General features: G+C 44.6%; 1 protein-coding gene across 1 annotated transcript in view; it reads left to right on the forward strand.

The window, feature by feature from the left end:
* LOC126299538 (uncharacterized) overlaps nt 1-20,738 on the forward strand; it is a 462,448-nt gene that overhangs the window by 13,160 nt on the left and 428,550 nt on the right.

Here is a 20,738-nt window from a genome sequence, read left to right on the forward strand (position 1 = left end):
CAATACTGCCAGCTAAACAAAAGATTCTAATTACTGGAGGCACTAACTACTGATAGGCATAATTAGCAAATGAAAGATTTTGATAGAGAACAAACAATGTATTTACCTTAGTAGTGTAAATGTATCATTTCATAACATCCAGTCTTACAGATATACACTCTCTGATGGACACACGTCCAGATCATCCGCTCTCAAAACCCCGCCATCTCACTCCCCACATCCACCACTGCTGGCGGCTCACCTCCAACTGCGCAACGCTACGTGCTGTTTACATCCAACTGCCCAACACTATAATAGCGAATATTTCAACAATGCCAACCAGCCACAGACTGCAGACAGCACAGTCGGTGATTTTCGTACAGAGCGCTACGTGGCGTTACCAATATAAAAACCTGAACAGCCTACTTAAACTTGGAAAACTAGAAAGTCAATTTTCTCGAAAATACTTGAGTCGAATCTAACTGCCTTGGCTGACAGATGCTCGAATTCTGATCTTCACTTACCATAGAAATAAAAAATTACAATAATCCTACTGCCGATTGGTCTCCTTGTCAGTATGTGGTTCTCAATGGGTAGACATCGCCTCTAACGAAAGTGGAAGTGGGTGCTCCGCAAGATATGTGACAATTACTGTTCATTATATAGCATATTACAGAAACAGAGATAACTTTGGACCATTCATTCATTCATTCGTGGAACTGTCGATCAACAGTTCACCGGAATTTGGCACAGTAATATTTCAGACGAGTGAGCAAGATAGGCAGTGGTCACTTTAGGATATGCTCTACTGAATATTTTAAAATACACGTCAGTCGTCACGACTCAGGTATTGACGAAATTTATACAAAAGCATTTTTATTTGCCATCAGCTTTGTGTATTTATTGACTGGTTTCGTTTATTGTAACAATCATAAGTCGGAAGAATAACAACATCCATTGGTTTAAAAATGCATATTTCTCATTGAAGACATTTTCGTATACCAAATGTAACAGTCTTATATGAGAAATACGCATTTTTAAAGCAACGTATGTTACGATTATTTTTCCAGTTAGTGATACTTAAATGAACAGAAACCAGTTACGACTAAATATAATATATACAGCTGATGCCAAATAAAAATGCCTGTCTATAAACCTCCTAGCTGCAACTAGTTAAATATACATTTTTAATTTTGAAAAAATATCTAAACTGCATATCTACGTAAGGCGATAGTGTCCTGGCAATGGATAGTCTCTTGAAAATAGCTTATAAGATGAATATTAACAAAAGTAAAACCTGAGTAATATTAATAAGACAACTGTCGTAGCTAATTTTGACGAACTAACAACCATAAATGGTAATGTAGTCGAATTAAAGTGGCACCGAGGAATTAGATGAGGTGATTAGATGCTAAACGTTTAATGGATTATTAAAAAGTTTCCGCTGGAGTGCCTTGATGCAGCGTGTTTGCAACCCAGCGCAACTCCGATACGGATATATAAGTACAGACATGAAGGCTAGCGCGAACGGAAACTTTTTGACCACCCCTTACAATAGAACCGTTTTACTATTTGGGAAGCAGAACAACTGAAGATGGCTAAAGTAGAGAGGATCAAGGATATAAAGTGCAGTCTGGCAATAAAACTTTTTCCTGGAAAAGAGATATATCGGTTATAAATTTTTGTTAGGAATTCTGTTTCTGGGAGTCTTACTTCATTATCCTGTGGAAGTGAAACGTGGGTGACAAGCTGTACAGACAAGAAGGAATACAAGTTTTTGAAATGCGTTGCTACAAAAGAAGGAATGAGATTGGATGGGTAAATCGGATAATAGTGTAGTACTTAATCGGTTTGGAAAGGAAGAAAAGATTTGATACAACTCGTATAATTTAGGGATGGGTTGATAGGACATGCTTAGGCATTAAGGAAAAGCTAATTTGGTAATAGAAGGGAGTTCGAAAGGTATGGTTGGTTGGTGTCGTGTTCCATGTATCATTTGCACGATAAATCGTACTGTGGATCGAGTCATTCTGCACTCAACTCCGAAATTAATTTTCAAATATGGCTAGATGCTGAAAGTTTATAAGGATGGTTTTTCAGCCAGTGGCTGAAGTGCCCAAAAGCAGCTGGTCGTAGGGCTTCACGATCATCCTCACTCTGAGACTGAATCAGTGAAGCCCTCCCAGCCAGAGAAATCAAAGGATCAGTGAGAGAAATACAGAAAGAAAACACCCAAAGACCAAGGGAATTGTGGTGCCACCCACACCACTGCTGCCTACAAGCTTTGCGTCTGAAGATGAGGTGAAGATTCTGGCGTCCGCTGAGGACCTAGATCTCTCCAGACCCTCAACACAATGGATATAGCCTGTTCAGGAAATAAGTGGGTGGCAGCAGGTGACCTTGAAGCGTAGACTGCCTCATTGAGAGTTTGATGCCTTCCCAGTTTCACGTCATCCTCCAGTGGAACTGCAGCGATTTTTTCCACCACCTGGCTGAACTACGGCAACTGTTCAGCTTCACACCTGCTTTCTGCATTGCCCTCCAGGAAACCTAGTTCCCGGCAATGCGGACCCCTGCCCTTCTCGGCTACAGGAGATATTACAAGAACCATAGCGAATATAATAGTATCAGGTGGAGTATGCGTTTATGTCCGGAACTCGGTATGTAGTTCACCTGTGCCCCTTTAAACTCGCCTTGAAGCTGTGGCTATCAGGATACGGACGACGCAGGAAATAACTGTGTGCAACGTGTATCTCCCTCCAGATGGTGTGGTACCCTTGAATGTATTGGCTGCACTGTGATCAACTTCCTAAACCTTTCCTACTTTCGGGAGATCTTAACGCCCATAACCCCCTTGTGGGGTAGCACCATGCTTACTGGCCGTGTCAGAGATATTGAAAATTTACTGTCCCAACTCGATCTCCGCCTTTTAAATACTGGGGCCGCCACACATCTCACTGTGGCTCATGGTAGTTACTCGGCCACTGATTTATCAATTTGCAACCCAGGACTTCTCCCACATGACGACCTGTGTGGTGGTGACCACTTCCCCATCTTCCTGTCACTCCCTTAGCGTCCTACCCACGGACGCCTACCCAGGTGGGAATTAAAGAATGCAGACTGGGTAGTCTTCACCTCTGCTTTCACTGTTGAATCTCCCCCACGCGGTGCTATCGATGTAGTGATTGAGCAGGTCACTACAACGATAATTTCTGCGACGGAAAGCGCGATCCCTCGTTCTCTGGGGTGCCCCCTGCAAAAGAGTCCCTTGGTGGTCGCCGGAAGTCGCTGAAGTTTTTAAAGAGCGTCGGCGAGCTCTACAGTGACATAGGTGGCACCTTTCCCTAGAGCACCTAATAGCCTTTAAGGGGCTCCTTGCCCGCGTTCGCCTGCTTATAGAACGACGGAAACAGGAGTGTTGGGAGAGGTACGTGTCGACCATAGGGTGCCATACGTCACCTTCCCGAGTCTGTACGAAGACCAGACGTCTGTTTTGGGTACCAGACCTCAGCAGGTGTCCCTGGCGTTAACATCAATGGCGTGCTCTCTACCGACGCAAACGTGATTGCCGAGCAATTTTCTGAGCACTATGCTCGAGCCTCTGCTTCGGAGAACTACCCTCCAGCCTTTCGCACCCTTAAACGGCGGATGGAAAGTCCTCTCGTCCACTACACGCCACAGTGAAACCTATAAATCCCCATTTACAGAATGGGACATCCTTAGCACCCTTGCACATTACCCCGACACAGCTCCTGGGCCGGATCGGATCCACAGTCTGATGATCAAACATCTCTCATTTTCAACCGGATCTGGTGCGATGGCGTCTTTCCATCGCAAAGGCGGGAGAGCACCGTCATTCCGGTGCTTAAACCTGGTAAGAATCCGCTTGATGTGGATAGCTATTGGCCCATCAGCCTCACCAACGTTCTTTGTAAGCTGCTAGAACGTATGGTGTGTCAGCGGTTGGGGTTGGTCCTGGAGTCGCGTGTCCTACTGGCTCCATGTCAGGCCGGCTTCCTCCAGGGTCGCTCTACCACTGGTAATCTTGTGTCCCTCGAGTCTGCCACCCGAACAGCCATTTCCAGACGCCAACATCTGGTTGCAGTCTTTTTTTTTTTTATTTCCGTAAAGCATACAACACGACCTGGCGACATATCCCTGCCACATTGTAGGAGTTGGCTCTCCGAGGCCAGCTCCCGATTTTTATCCAAAACTTCCTGTTGCTCCGTACTTTCCGTGTCCAAGTTGGTACCTGCCATAGTTCCCCCCCCCCCTCCCCCCCGTATTCAGGAGAATGGCGTTCTGCAGGGTTCCATATTGAGTGACCATCAACGGCCTAGTAGCAGCTGTAGGGCCGTCTGTCTTCCCTTCTCTGTATGCGTATAACTTCTGCGTTTCGTATTGCTCCTCCAGTACTGTTGTTACTGAGCGGCACATACAGGGAGTCATTCACATGGCGCTGTCATGGGTTCTAGCACACAGCTTTCAGTTTTCAGCCACAAAATCGTGTGTCATGCACTTCTGTCGGCGTCGTACCGTTCATCCGGAACCTGAACTATATCTTTATAACGATCCACTCACTGTAGTAGAGACGTATCGATTCTTAGGACTGGTTTTCGACGCCCGATTGACTTGGCTACCTCACCTTCGTCAGCGTAAGCGGGAGTGCTGGCAATACCACAGTGCTCTCCGCTGCCTGAGCAACATCAACTGGGGTGCAGATAGCTCTACGCTGCTGGAGCTCTACAGAGCCCTTGTGCAATCCCACCTTGACTATGGCAGTCTTGTTTACGGTTCGGCGATGCCCTCAGCGTTGCGTTTCCTCGACCCAGTGCACCATTGTGGCGTTCGCCTAGCGACGGGAACTTTTAGAACGAGTCAAGTGATCAGTGTCCTGGTGGTGGCCGGAGTCCCTCCATTGCGGATCCGACATGCACATCTGCTCGCCAGTTATGTTGCACACATTCGTAGTTCTCCTGAGCATCCGAATTACTGTCTCCTTCTCCCACCTGCAGCAGTTCATCTCCTGCGTTGGCGTCCCAGGTGAGGACTCAAGATTGCGGTTCGCGTGCGGTCCCTTCTCTCCGAACTGGAGTCCTTCCCATTACCACCTCTACTTACGGTCCATTCACGTACGCCTCCATCTTGTACACCTCGGCTGAAGCTTCGTCTGGACCTTTGGCATGGCTCTAAGGACTCCGTTAACCGCACCGCTGTATGCTGTCACGCCCTCTCGATTCTTGACGTGTTCCGGGGCTCTGAAGTTGTTTACACTGACGGCTCGTTTGCTGATGGTAATGTTGGCTTCGCCCATGTCCATAGAGGGCATACTGAACAGCATTCCTTGCCCGCTGGCTGCAGTGTATTCACTGCGGAGCTTGTGGCCATATCTCGTGCACTTCAGTATATCCGTTCCTGTTCTGGTGAGTCGTTTCTTCTCTGTTCTGACTCCCAGAGCAGCTTACAAGCTATCGACCAGTGCTACCCTCGCCATCGTTTGATAGAGAACATCCAGGAGTCCATCTCTGCCCTGGAACGGTCCAGTCGTTCAGTGGTGGTTGTGTGGAGCCCTGGACACGTTGGAATCTCAGGCAACGAACTTGCTGACAGGCTGGCCACACAGGCTACCGCTCTTGGAGATGGACATCTCTGAAACTTACCTGCGTTCTGTCTTAGGCCGCAAGGTTTTTCGGCTTTGGGAGACGGAGTGACATAACAATATGCACAACAAATTGTCATTAAGGAGACTATGAAAGTCTGGAAGTCTTCCCTGTGGGCTTCCCTGTGGGCTTCTCGTAGAGAATCAGTTGTCCTTTGTCGGCTCCGCCTTGGCCATACGTGGCTAACACATGGTTACCTCTTACGTCGCGAGGACCCACCTTAGTGTCACAGTGGCTCCCAAAATTACAGTCGTCCACCTCTTGCTGGACTTTCCACTTTTAGCCGCTCTGCGGCGGACTTTGAACTGTCCCAGCACCCTAACTTTGGTGTTGGGCGACAATGCCTCAACAGCAGCTTTAGTTTTACGTTTTATTCTTGAGGGTTGGTTTTATCATTTGATCTGAGTTTTAGCGCATATCCTTTGTCTCTGTGTCCTCCATCCTAGGGCTTTTAGGATGGAGATTTTAATGTGTTGCAGAGTGGCATGTTTCTCCTTTTTTATTCTCATGGTCAGCTAGCCATGGTAATCTGTCTTGCTTTAATCTCCTCCTTGTTTCTCGCGTGTCTCTGTGACTTTCTTGTCCTGATTTGTCCATTGTAGTGTTTGTTGTCCTTATGTGTTTTTCCTTCTCCTGCTATTGTGCCGTACGTCTTCTTTGTTTTGTTCTTTCCCTCATGTAATTGTTCTACTGGGAACAAGGTACCGATGACCTCGCAGTCTGGTCCCTTCCCCCCGCCCCCTTTTAAACCAACCAAACCATCAAATTCAGCTTATCTGAATCTGATCCAACCCAACTGGCAACTGGCACCCAGAAAGACTGCTGAATTGCATTCCAGAAGTGGACCAACACCCTTTTAAGTACATGGTCATAATGTTCTGGCTCACCAGTGTAGTTGGGGATTACTAACTATTGGCCAAGCAGACCACCCTATACAATTATTTCATTTTCAGTGATTAATTACCTCCTTTCATTCCACATAAAATGTTATTTCGACAAGTCATTTAGAGTAAGAACGTTAAATAATGTGTGAAATAAGTTTTGGAATTAGTTCAGTCTTATCCAAAGCTTTTACTTTTTCTTTCATATTTGAAGTCTATGGAAGGGGATGTTGGTTTACATGGCATGCATTTTGTTAAGTTTAACTGGAACTAAAATAAAGTTCAGCCATCATTAGGGCAGTGGCCAAAGGCCTGTGGAAGGTAGAACGTGGAGATTTTTACATTGGTTGAATCGACACACAGCAAGAAGAAAGTTCATCTCCCAGTAACCGAATTACGTAATAGCACTACAGCATATATCGATATACCACTCCACTGAGCAAAGACGATCGCAGAATCATTAGAAACCACAGGATAATTCTGCATTCCTGATAGTGGAAAGAGGAATACTTTCCTAAAGTGTAAGTTCTTTTTAAGAAAGGAACTCGTTTATACCTTCGAATACCCAGTCTAATCACAGTAGAACACTGCGTCCATTGTTCGGAAATATTCCCCGGCGATAGTGTTTGCAAGATTCGAAATTTTAATGGTTCACACAAGCTATCGCTAAACGTTATGCTATTATGAAGGAATTGCAGCAGATGATAGTGGGGGGAATATTACTTGCTCTTCATACTGTGCAAACGCTGAAACAAGTGTGGAAAATGTCTGAAAATATTTAGGACGTCTTTCTCCTGCTATGAACACGTTGGAATTCGGGGTCTTGACGAGGAGGAGAGGGGGGGGGGGGGGGCAGAAGCAAATTGACGGAGCTGCCATGGTAGGCGGCAAGGGCACAGTTTCATACTTAAACAGGCAACCATCGCGCTGCTGAATGAGTCGTGCGTGAGTGGGGAGAAGAACGGGCAGCAGTTGAGGGATAATTATTACCTGTGGCGTATCTGCTTCCTGTTGCCAAGTTGCTCTTATTCTTATCCGCCTACGGCAATGTCCTCCATACTTCTGCAGAAGTCAGCAGAGTGTGGGGCTTGACGCCTAAGTTTCACTCCAAGCGACATTTTAACATTCTATTTTATAGTCAAAATAGAAGAAAATTGTAAATTTCTGTGGGGATATGCCGTTTGTTTCAGCTCGAAACTATACGAACATCGTGTGAATTTAAAGATGGTGTGCGTTGCCTGGTATCCTACTTAAGGACGATTTTAATATGTTGCACAGAGGCTGGCTTAGTGTGTGTCACATTCTGCTGCAAAACGCAGCGCTGTCGAATGCACAAAATCGCAAACATCTTCATAGAAGTGACCTTCTGTTACCCGCTTCAGATTACGTTTAACTTTTTTTTATTGTGGATGAAAGGAACGCATGTGATGACACTTCGGTGGTGCATTGCCAAATATTTCTTTAGAAGTACCACCAGAGGAAAAGTAGTGAGACGGAGGCGACGGAGGAGGTTGTAACGGGCCGAAAGTTTGCCGTTAGAAACTGTTCACCGCCAACTGTTCTCCCTCTGCCAACAGATTTTCAGCAATGTAAAATATATGGTGTCAGTCCGATTCGAACTAGCTATGTCAGCGTCGGGAGCCACAGCGTTACGCAGATTATTTACTTATTTGTTTTAGTGGTGCCTAATAGTGGAATTAGATTAGGAAATGATACTTAAAGTTGTAAAAGAGTTTTGCTATTTGGGGAGCAAAATAACTGATGATGGTCGAAGTAGAGGGGATATAAAATGTAGACTGGCAATGCAAAGGAAAGCGTTTCTGAAGAAGAGAAATCTGTTAACTTCGAGTACGGATTTAAGTGTCAGGAAGTCTTTTCTGAAAGTATTCGTATGGACTGTAGCCATGTATGGAAGTGAAACATGGACGATAAATAGTTTGGACAAGAAGAGAATAGAAGCTTTCGAAATGTGGTGCTACAGAAGAATGCTGAAGATTAGCTAGGTAGATCATATAACTAATGAGGAGGTATTGAACAGGATTGGGGAGAAGAGAAGTTCGTGGCACAACTTGACTAGAAGAAGGTATCGGTTGGCAGGACATGTTCTGAGGCATCAAGGGATCACCAATTTAGTACTGGAGGGCAGCGTGGAGGGTAAAAATCGTGGAGGGAGACTACACTAAGACTACACTAAGCAGATTCGGAAGGATGTAGGTTGCAGTGGGTACTGGGAGATGAAGAAGATTGCACAGGATAGAGTAGCATGAAGAGCTGCATCAAACCAGTCTCAGGACTGAAAACCACAACAACAATAGTGGAAGCCTGTACTCCTCAAGTATTTTGACGTTTCCATATAAGATTACAGCCGCCCTTGGAAGCATTTCCTGCAGCACTGAAAGCAGTGGTCCGAAAACAGCAACCTCAGAATATGGCAGTGTCCAGTAGCAGCAAAACAGGCAGTTAAATCTCAGTCGTGATCATATGGCCCACAGGAACTTGTACCGTGATGTATAAGGAGGTGTGTGCGTGTGTTCCGGGATCGCCTCCCAAACCCCTGGATCGATTTCAAACAAATTTAGTACAGAAACAGCAGCACTGTGCGAATGGAAATGTCTGGAGGTTGGTTGTGATGGACAAGGAGAGGGGCTGGAGAAAATGGACAAAGAGAGACGGAGATGCACAGAGGTGCAAGGATGAGGAGGGAGAAAGAGGTGGACATTTGGAGGAGGAGTATTCGACATATGTGTCGAACGCATAAACGAACAAAGCCGCGGGGAAAAGGCTAGTTAATATTATAAACAAAAAACTTCAGAATACGCCCATACTTAAAGTGCAGGACGTTAGTACTGTGAAAAGGTTACTGTGTGACGAAACCTTTCCTGCACACGTGTGAGCAAAGCAAGCAGCTGGGGCAGTTTGTTACAGGGCCTGTCATCGTAAATACTGTAAAAGGAACTATTAGTGATCGAATAGTAAAGAATCACAAGGACAGTACAGTGCAGCAATAAAATGGTGAGATACTGGTGTAGCTACACTAAGGTTTTAGCTTTTTAGATTAACTGAATCCGAATTCCGGAACGATTACTTTGTGAAAGTCACTGCAGATACCTTCCCTCTCTCATCTTGTGATCCGTTCCTCATTGTCTCCCGTATTCCGCGGTGAGCTAGTTGGACTGCTAAGAGTAAACGTTTTCACGTCTGTGAACACAAAAAGTGCTATTGCCGCCACTGAAGGCCAAGTTGACGAGTTCGAGCGCTTTGATCAAAACTGACAACTACGCTGCATACCGCAGTCTCGGGGAGGGCAGTGAAGCGCAGAGCCGTTTGTTTTCTGTAAGCCACGTAGAACTAACTCCCAGGGGCTGAACGCTCCAACGCCCCATCTGTTCGGTGCCGCCCTCCTCGCTTGTCGGCTCGGCCCTGCCGCCTCCCCTAAAACGACAGCCTGTGTTATTTGTGGCTCCATAAAAAGAACAGCAATCTGAAGGTGTGCGGGAAAAGAATTCAAACCAGTAATCTCTTCTTAACCTTATTGACCTTATCGCTTTTAAGAATCAGAATTTGTTCTAAAATTGCTGTATTCTTTGAGTGTTTCCCTTTGGAGTTTTTTTGCATCAATACACTGCTAAGGTACTGGAGGTACTGTCATCCCATCTCCTGCCTCTCCACCCCCCTTCCGGATTTTAATAATAAAAATTACTGTGATGTTAAATACCTCTTGTAGCGTCGGCCACAAGAGGGGGATGAACGTTTCCATGACTTTCTCGTATTTGCTAAAGGAATCCATGATGAAACACGTTGCTCTTAAATTGCATAATTTAGTGTATATGAAGATAGTAACTGTTCTCGAAAGAACAGATAGCATTGATGACCGTGCAGCTTCTCTAGAATAAATAATTAATCAAAATTAATTAATCAAATAGCAACACCACCTGTCGGCAGCAGAGGATTTAAATCATTTACATAATTTAACCTCCGTAGATCCTTCCAATGACTCTGCCTTGCTTTTACAAACAACGGAATACTAATTTCCGTGTGCTTATCTATAGTAAAACTTTCTTTGCTTCTTTCGCTAATACAGGGTGAAAATTTTTGAACAATATGAAATGGAATCCTCGTAACTTCTGAACGGTTTGCGTTGGGACGTCCAAACTGCACTGTTAGCAGCGGTGCATGATTGGAATTAGGATTCGCATGCGCATTGTCGTCGGACATTTGCACGTGAAAATGTCACAGTACAAAGTGCCTGAGCGTATAGTGCTTGTGAAGGCATACCATGCGAACAGTAACAGCCCAACAGCGCCTCAAAGGAAGTTTGCGACAGAGTTGAAACTGAAGACAACCGGTCCAAATGTGCTAACAATCAAGAATTTGATTCGCAAGTTTTGGAGAAAGGGCAGCGTTCGTGATGACAGTGATGGTAATGTTGGTCGTCCAAAACTGGTGAAAACTCCTGAAAACATAGCCCCAGGAAATCGATCAGACGAACTTTACGACAGATGGGAATCAACCGAGAGACACGGAGACAAAGTGTTGAAGACCTGCATATCTTAAATTCAAACCCATCAGCCATTAAGTCCCAGCGCCATTGAACGGCGGTTGTTACCCCTACACTATTGTCCACTGAACTGACGAACAGTATGTTGATGGAAATATGGTTTGGGTTCAATAAGCAAAATTGGCGCTTTTGGGGGACTGAGAATCCGCATTTCGCGATCGAGAAGTCTCTTCACCCTCAACGGGTGACTGTGGTGTGCAATGTCCAGTCGCAGAATAATCGGTGCTATATTCCTTGATGGCATGGTGACTACCGAGCGGTACGTGACGGTTTTGGAAGATGATTTCGTCCCCATTGTCCAAAGTGACCCTGATTTAGCCAAGATGTGGTTCATGCAAGACGGAGCTAGACCCCATCGAAGCAGGAGTGAGCGTGATGTCCTGGAGGAGCACTTTGGGGCAGCATTCTGGCTCTGGGGTACCGCGCATAATTTCTCCGGATCTGAACGCATGCGACTCATTTTTGTGGTTCTATATTACAGACAAGGTGAACAGCAATAACCCCAAAACCATTGCTAAGTTGAAAACAGCCATTCAGGAGGTCATCGATAGCATCGATGTTGCGACACTTCAGCTGGTTATGCACAATTTTGCTATTTATATGCGGCACATCATCGCCCAAGATGGCAGGCATATCGAACACGTCATAACCTAAATCCGAACATCTATAGTGATGTTTACATATTGAATAAAGTGTGTGCACGCTGTAGTTTTTTTTTGATGGATTACAATAATTGTCGCCCTGTGTGACCACCTGAATGGTTCTGTTGGAAAAGTCACCGCTGGTTTCTTTCCCCATTCGTCTCAGACGACCCGAAGTCGACGGGATGAGTTCATACCTCCCATCACACCTTTTTTTTAACAGTTCTTGCGCTAGTTACTGTGGGAATGACCTTCCTGCGTAATGCCACAACGTCATTAAAGCCAGACAAAATAATGCTGTGTTCATCTGCCTGTGAAGCATTTTTTCGTATTTTACGTCGTCTTACGTTCGGAGTGCGGTGGGGTAGCGAGCACGATAATCTCTACACGTCAACGTCGGCTTGGGCTGGACTTCTGTCAAACCAACTGTCTGTCATTAGAAATACAGATGTTGCTCGTGTGGGGCTCACACTAGTCTCTCATGCTAGCGCTCTGGGCGTTGTGTTGTGAGAACACATCCCGATTTAGTGAATGTGAACCACTGAACTAAATTTTTTTCTCCTGTTCTCCCATTTTTAATTGCTTTACAGAGCTGTAATACTTTCAAAAATATTTTTGATGCATAGCACGCATTCAAATTCGAGCAAAAAAACATGAGTACACATACGTGATTTACAAACGCAGGGTCGACAGTGGAGCAGTCTCATTTATTAGGCAGGATAAGATTGTCGCAACGTCACTTTTGGAGTAAAGGGTCCAGCCTACTGTTTAGTTACAAACCTTAGATCCACGCAAAAGATTTCGTCCACAGGGTAAAAAATAATCCCGAGAAAAGCCTAGGAGTGTCGACGTGAAAAGGAGAAGTACGGTGGAATATTCTTGCAAGAAACAGGGCTGAAGTTATCAGGCTGATCTTTAGATGTTCTATAATTACACACACTATTCGAAACTTCACATAGACGGTAAAGAAACGGAAATAAAAAATACGAAGCAGATAAGCAGTACCAGTAAAAAATTTGCAGTGGAAAGGGAAGAATGTCTTAATGATGTATAAGCAGTATACTGCACAAGTATCTTCTTTTCTACTGAAGCAGCTAAGTTAATCGAAGTTACGCTTATTCATAACAAGAGTGAACTCAGACCTTTATGTGCCAGTTCTGCGGTTTCCAATGTACTCTTTATGAGTGTGCCGATTTCGCTTTGTGGAGCTCTTAAATATACTTTACATTATCTTCAGCCATAGTATATTAGCAAAGGTATTAGAAAAATCTTCGTAAGCCAGACTTTCCTGAAGAGAACTGGACGTTTATTATATCTAAATGCGTGTTATACAGCAAGCACTCTGACAAAGGCGCGTTCTGCAGAAACATACTGGCATGTGACTATGTGAACCTGCTTTCATGACAAAGATCGTTAATTCACTGTAATATGGTGGTAATCCGTGTGCTGGTAGCCAGTTGAACCGTGGTGGTTAAAGACAGCATCACCAGACTGTGCACCAATGGTTGCAGCTGAATTCTAAACCTTTAGACAGAAAAATGTAAATTAATGCAGAAGAGTAGAAAAAACAAGCCTGTAAATTTAAATACAGTATTGGCGGTGTGCTGCTTGTCACAGTCACGTACGTTATATATCTAGGCACAATGTTGCAAAGCGACATCAAAAGGACCTGGCACGTAAGGTTGGATGTTGTCCGTCGGCATAACGAGGTGGATGAACACTGTAAAACACATCAAACACCATAGAAGGATTAAAACATTAGTAAGGGCGTCGAACTAGATTCGTTCTCACAGCACTGTCGTCTATACGCTCGGTATAATGAGAGAGTATTCTGAAATTACAATGAAATAAATATCCCTAGCTGCATACAGGCGTTGATATGTCAACGGGGACAGGTGAAAATGTGTGCCCCGACCGGGTCTCGAACCCTGGCTCTCCTGGTTACATGGCAGAAGCTCTATCCATCTGATGCACCGAGGACACAGATGATAGTGCGACTGCAGGGACTTCTCTGTGGCACACCTCCTGTGAGACCCACATTCCCAACTTACTGTCCCGCGCTATATTCATAGTGCCCCTGCCCCTTACACTCATAACTCGCGGCTTTTTGCCTATTCCATATATATATATATATATATATATATATATATATATATATATATATATATATATTTGTCTTCAGTCCTGAGACTGGTTTGATGCAGCTCTCCATGCTACTCTATCCTGTGCAAGCTGCTTCATCTCCCAGTACCTACTGCAACCTACATCCTTCTGAATCTGCTTAGTGTACTCATCGCTCGGTCTCCCTCTACGATTTTTACCCTCCACGCTGCCCTCCAATGCTAAATTTGTGATCCCTTGATGCCTCAAAACATGTCCTACCAACCGATCCCTTCTTCTAGTCAAGTTGTGCCACAAACTTCTCTTCTCCCCAATCCTACTCAGTACCTCCTCATTAGTTACGTGAACTATCCACCTTATCTTCAGTATATATAGTATATAGTAGTATATAGTATATAGTATATTCAGTATATATAGGGTGTTTCAAAAATGACGGGTATATTTGAAACGGTAATAAAAACTAAACGAGCAGCGATAGAAATACAGCGTTTGTTGCAATATGCTTGGGACAACAGTACATTTTCAGGCAGACAAACTTTCGAAATTACAGTAGTTACAATTGTCAACAACAGATGGCGCTGTGGTCTGGGAAACTCTATAGTACGATATTTTCCACATAATCACCATGCGTAGCAATAATATGGCGTAGTCTCTGAATGAAATTACCCGAAACCTTTGACAACGTGTCTGGCGGAATGGCTTTACATGCAGATGAGATGTACTGCTTCAGCTGTTAAATTGTTTCTGGATTCTGGCGGTACACCTGGTCTTTCAAGTGTCCCCACAGAAAGAAGTCACAGGGCTTCATGTCTGGCGAATAGGGAGGCCAATCCACGCCGCCTCCTGTATGTTTCGGATAGCCCAAGGCAATCACACGATCATCGAAATATTCATTCTGGAAATTAAAGACGTCGGCCGTGCGATGTGGCCGGGCACCATCTTGCATAAACCACGAGGTGTTCGCAGTGTCGTCTAAGGCAGTTTGTACCGCCACAAATTCACGAAGAATGTCCAGATAGCGTGATGCAGTAATCGTTTCGGATCTGAAAAATGGACCAATGATTCCTTTGGAAGGAATGGCGGCCCAGACCAGTACTTTTTGACGATGGGACTGCAACATGGGGCTTTTCGGTTCCCCATATGCGCCAGTTCTGTTTATTGACGAAGCCGTCCAGGTAAAAATAAGCTTCGTCAGTAAACCAAATGCTGCCCACATGCATATCGCCGTCATCAATCCTGTGCACTATATCGTTAGCGAATGTCTCTCGTGCAGCAATGGTAGCGGCGCTGAGGGATTGCCGCGTTTGAATTTTGTATGGATAGAGGTGTAAACTCTGGCGCATGAGACGATACGTGGACGTTGGCGTCATTTGGACCACAGCTGCAACACGGCGAACGGAAACCCGAGGCCGCTGTTGGATCACCTGCTGCACTAGCTGCGCGTTGCCCTCTGTGGTTGCCGTACGCGGTCGCCCTACCTTTCCAGCAAGTTCATCCGTCACGTTCCCGGTCCGTTGAAATTTTTCAAACAGATCCTTTATTGTATCGCTTTTCGGTCCTTTGGTTACATTAAACCTCAGTTGAAAACTTCGTCTTGTTGCAACAACACTGTGTTCTAGACGGTGGAATTCCAACACCAGAAAAATCCTCTGTTCTAAAGAAAAAACCATGTTGTCAACAGCACACTTGCACGTTGTGAACAGCACACGCTTACAGCAGAAAGACGACGTACAGAATGGCGCACCCACAGACTGCGTTGTCTTCTATATCTTTCACATCACTTCCAGCGCCATCTGTTGTTGAAAATTGTAACTACTGCAATTTCGAAAGTTTGTCCGCCTGAAAATGTACTGTTGTCCCAAGCATATTGCAACAAACGGTGTATTTCTATCGCTGCTCGTTCAGTTTTTATTGCCGTTTCAAATACACCGGTCATTTTTTGAAACACCCTGTATATATATATATATATATATATATATATATATATATATATATATATATTTTCTGAAAGTAATATGAGAAATCTGAAGCGGAGCTGCAGGCAGTTAGGTGAGGCGAATTCGGCGCCCTCTGGCAGCGTCTGGCGAGCCCTGCGTAACAGCGGCGCACAGCAACAGATTTAAATGTCTTCTGCGTAGATAAGGGCGATGCGTGAGGTGTCGAGTGCGATCGGCGAAAACACTGCCGATACCACAGTAGGGAAAGCGAATGGTCGACTTCACTTCACTGTAAGAACTCTATCCCATTTTCAGCACTGCTAGTAGTTTCTGTATCCTCCCCCTCCCCCCGCCCCTTCCCTAGATCAAGTTAGAGGAAGACAGCGAAGCAGTTCCAAGACGTGCTGCTAGATTTGGTAGCTGTGGGTTCGATCAACACGCTAGCATTACGACGTAAAGTTAAATAGGATTCTCTGGAGGGAAGACTGTTGTTTTCGCGGAGCACTGTTGAGAAAGTTCAGGAAATCGGCATTTGCGACAGACAACAGAACTATTCTATTGTTAGCAACTCGCACCTCCCGTACGGATAGCGTTATCGAGATAGGTATCTCGTATGAAGGCGCATAGACAGTAACTACATTTACGAGTGGAACAGGATACGGAATTAGTGGTACAAAATACCCTCGGCTATGTACAGCATCATGACTCGTGGACTATGCACGTAGATGTCTCTTGTGGAAAGAGGAGCTGAGAAGTTGTTGACGGCGATCAGTCAGTCGGGTGGAGGTATTTAGCTTTGCGGTCTCGATGCTTTCTGGGAGAATGCCAGCAGCCGGTTCCATCCTCTTTGTTTCCCGATCACTTACACAACACGAAAACACCAGACTGCGCGTCTGTCATCCCTTTACAGAATCGACACGCCTCGTGTCTGAGCGAGAATGGCAAAAAGAAAAAGATGATTATGTGAAACAGCTTGCGCTATATTCGTCCGCGAGACTCAAAGGGTCATAGACACGGGTTCCCAGGTAGATGCCGTGTTTCTTGACTCCTGTAAGGAGTTGGATACAGTTCCCCACAGTCGTTTAATGAACAAAGTAAGAGCATATGCACTATCAGACCGATTGTGTGATTGAATTGAAGAGTTCCTGGGTAACAGAACGCAGCATGTCATTCGTAATGGAGAGAAGTCTCCCGAAGTGAGAGTGATTTCAGGTGTGCCGCAGGGGAGTGTCGTAGGACCATTGCTATTCACAATATATATATAAATGACCTTGTGGATAACATCGGAAATTCACTGAGGCTTTTTGCGGATGATGCTGTAGTATATCGAGAGGCTGTAACAATGGAAAATTGTACTGAAATGCAGGAGGATCTGCAACGAATTGACACATGGTACAGGGAATGACAATTGAATCTCAATGTAGACAAGTGTAATGTGCTGCGAATACATAGAAAGAAAGAAAGAACCTTTATCATTTAACTACAATATAGCACGTCAGCAACTGGAAGCAGTTAATTCCATAAATTATCTGGGAGTAGGCATTAAGAGTGATCCAAATTGAATGACCGTGTAAAATTAATCGTCAGTAAAGCAGACGCCAGACTGAGATTCATTGGAAGAATCCTAAGGAAATGCAGTCCTAAAACAAAGGAAGTAGGTTATAGTACACTTGTTCGTCCACTGCTTGAATACTGCTCACCGGTGTGGGATCCGTTTCGGATAGGGTTAATAGAAGAGGTAGAGAAGATCCAACGGAGAGCAGTGCGCTTCGTTACATGATAATTTAATAATCGCGAAAGCGTTACGGAGATGATAAACTCCAGTGGAAGACTCTGAAGGAGAGACGCTCAGTACCTCGGTACGGGCTTTTGTTGGAGTTTCGAGAACATACCTTCACCGAGGTGTCAAGCAGTATATTGCTCCCTTCTACGTATATCTCGCGAAGAGACCATGAGGATAAAATCCGAGAGATTAGACCCCACACAGCATACCGACAATCTTTCTACGAACAATACGAGACTGGAATAGAAGGGAGAACCGATATAGGTACTCAAGGTACCCTCCGCCACACACCGTCAGGCGGCTTGCGGAGTATAGATGTAGATGTAGACATTGCCAGGAACTCTGTGGATTGCACAGTGGTGAATACAAGAATCCAGTTGATCCTGTTTCTTTCCCTTGATTGTATGAACCATCAATGATGGATGCACGGATGAACAGATGGGAGTCGGCTCTCTTAATATAATTATATTTTTTTGTACGTAGATTCGTTCTCCGAACGAGACTCTGGAGATTTGTTAGTGTGGCAATGTTAGTGGTCGCGTCAGTCGTGCACCTGGAGGAACTGGAGCAGCTGCAGACAAGGGCAGCGCCTGTCGCAACTCTCATTTGTTGCGCGCCTGGTGCTAGATATCCATGTGGTACTTACAGCAGTTCTGGTCCAAGGCTCAAATTAATGGAGCTACACAGTAGCAAAGTTTCTTTACGGCTGCTCACAGAGAAAACACACGCTTCAGCGTATGGCCGCAAATTGTTCAGGCGAAAAACCAGACCGAAGGAAACTGTCGACCAATTTTCTGTAACTTGCGATCCAAATCTTGCAGACTGAAAGAAGAAATAGACGATTATTTCGTCAATACCTTGTAACCAGTGTTTAAGTTCGGGAATGAGAGCAGTAATTTTGGGTACCGTGGGTGGCCCAATGATAACCTACTAGATATGAGGAGCCAAACACAGATCAAATCTGTACACCAGCTCAGTGACGGTTGCTCTGCTACAGTGGATGCGTTGAATGAGGTTCAGATACAGTTTCACCATATACCTTGAATCAAATCTCTTACTAGTTCACCAATCCCCAGTTAGCTGCAAAAAGATTAAAACACGAAAAAAGCTGACAAAATTACAAAATCGACAGGCAGTGCCGTTCACGGGTTGAGCTCCCATCTTAAGGTAAAACAGTAACTGCTCACAGAATTGGTAATTGGAGGATGTACAAATACCCCGTCACTGACAGGCGAAAGTGGTGGGGGACCGGGTAGAATGCCATACGCATGGTAATCCAAACGCTAAGTCAAAATTATATGTGTAGTACACAAGAGATGAAGTAATGGTAGGAAATAAATCTTTGACACAGACCACTTAAAAGTTGCAGCAAGAACTTTAACATATAACTGTTCAGAGTCACGTCCGCCAATCTCAAAGTGTGCAATGCAACGTGGTCCATTGATAGAACTGAACTCTGGATTCACAATCGTTTGACTCATTCCTTGCACTCTTCTTCACGAAGGGGGTGTAAACGCTACTTCATCATTGCTCTCCATACGATGGACCACAGCTTCCTCAAATTCTGATGAGCGTAAGTTTCTTTTTACCAGCACAATGGTTTTCCATGCCGGGCACTAGCCTGCTGCCTCGTATAGGTCCATTCAAGGAGGAGTAGATTTCAAGAATTTCTCTCTCATAAACCACAGACAGAGAAAAATTTAAAAATTTGAACACTCTGCGTAGAAGGTGACCTCAGATCCGCAGTATTGCAATTGCTTGTTCGTAGAAAAATGGCAATTCTACAAGAACGATCGTTCTGTGTGCTGCAGTTAGCAAGGTTATTCCATTGTTAACGTGCAACGAGAATTTCGCCGAAAATCGGAGCCCTCTAGTCATAAACAAATTTCAGTGGCATGGAAGATATAGATGATGATTGCATCAGCAAACGATAAAGCACGGGTTGTCCACGCACATCAGATGGAAATGTGGAGCGCATCCGTGGATCTTATGAAGGGAACCATAGGAAGTTCACAAATCGAGTAATTAATGAAACTGACAGTACTGTGAGTTATGGAAAACCTTCTGTAGCAGAAGTCGCACGAACTGCATTTCTTTAAAAACACTGCATTCTGACGACCGCGCCAAAAGGTATGAATCTCGCACTCAGTTCCAGACGACATAGAAGACAATTTTTCTGGTATAGTTAATCGACGTAATGTTAGACTCTGAAAGTGAAAAATCTATGGTATTTACCAAACAGAGATTCGCCAAAGATTGCCTTTTGTGCCACCAATTTAAAAAAAACCGTAGATTTATGTACCGTTTTTTTTCTTTTTTTTCTTTCCAACACTGTCACGGACTCCCGTATACAGATAAGCCAGAGAACTGGCTATTTCGGTTATTTCCTGCCACTTCAGAAAATGGTTTCCGTGACTTGATAAAAGATGTAAGCCCTGCACCTCACTTCTCCAACCTCAAGCGACGTTACCTGAATAACGCCATTCCAGGACGTTGGAATGGAAGAAGAAGAAAAGAAGAAGAGTAAAATACAAATATCGTCGTTGGCTTCCGAAATCACCAGCCATCGCCTCCTGCGGTTTGTCTGTGTGGGACGAAAGACAGTGTTTTACTCGACCTATAGGCCTGCTACTCTTTAAGCTAGCTGTTGCATTTGTGGCAGGAAATGTGGTACCCTTCTGACGTTTGCCGTGTAACACACAGTGCTCATGTAGTCCGTGCTTCGAAATTGGGCCTTCCTCTGTCCGGGAATGTTGGACTCATGCTTCCATGTTTTGTAGCTAGTGAGAGTAAATTTTGACGTCTGCTCATTTTTTATAACCCTCTGTATTAAATGGTTTATTTCCAAATTCCTGCAATGAATAATCCTTAATCGTTGACGATCGGTCATTAACTGAAAACTGGGGTAAGCTCCAGCAAGGATACACCAGACGAGTGAGTTTAAGGTCGTGCATGTTCACAATTCATAGTGTGTCGCTTTTCGAGGAATATATATAGAGGGGCTAATAGTAGCCACTGACTGTACCAGATATAAAATATCGGTCCGCTCTTAGTCTGCCACCAAGCTGCTGCACGAAACTGATTGTATTTTTCCGTGTCAGTTCCAACACAAAATCAGTTGGTAAGTAGTGATCGATTTAAGAACTGTTAACAACGTTTGTAAAGCAGTATGTATCTT

This window comes from Schistocerca gregaria, chromosome X (assembly GCF_023897955.1).
Source record: "Schistocerca gregaria isolate iqSchGreg1 chromosome X, iqSchGreg1.2, whole genome shotgun sequence".
NCBI lineage: Eukaryota > Metazoa > Arthropoda > Insecta > Orthoptera > Acrididae > Schistocerca > Schistocerca gregaria.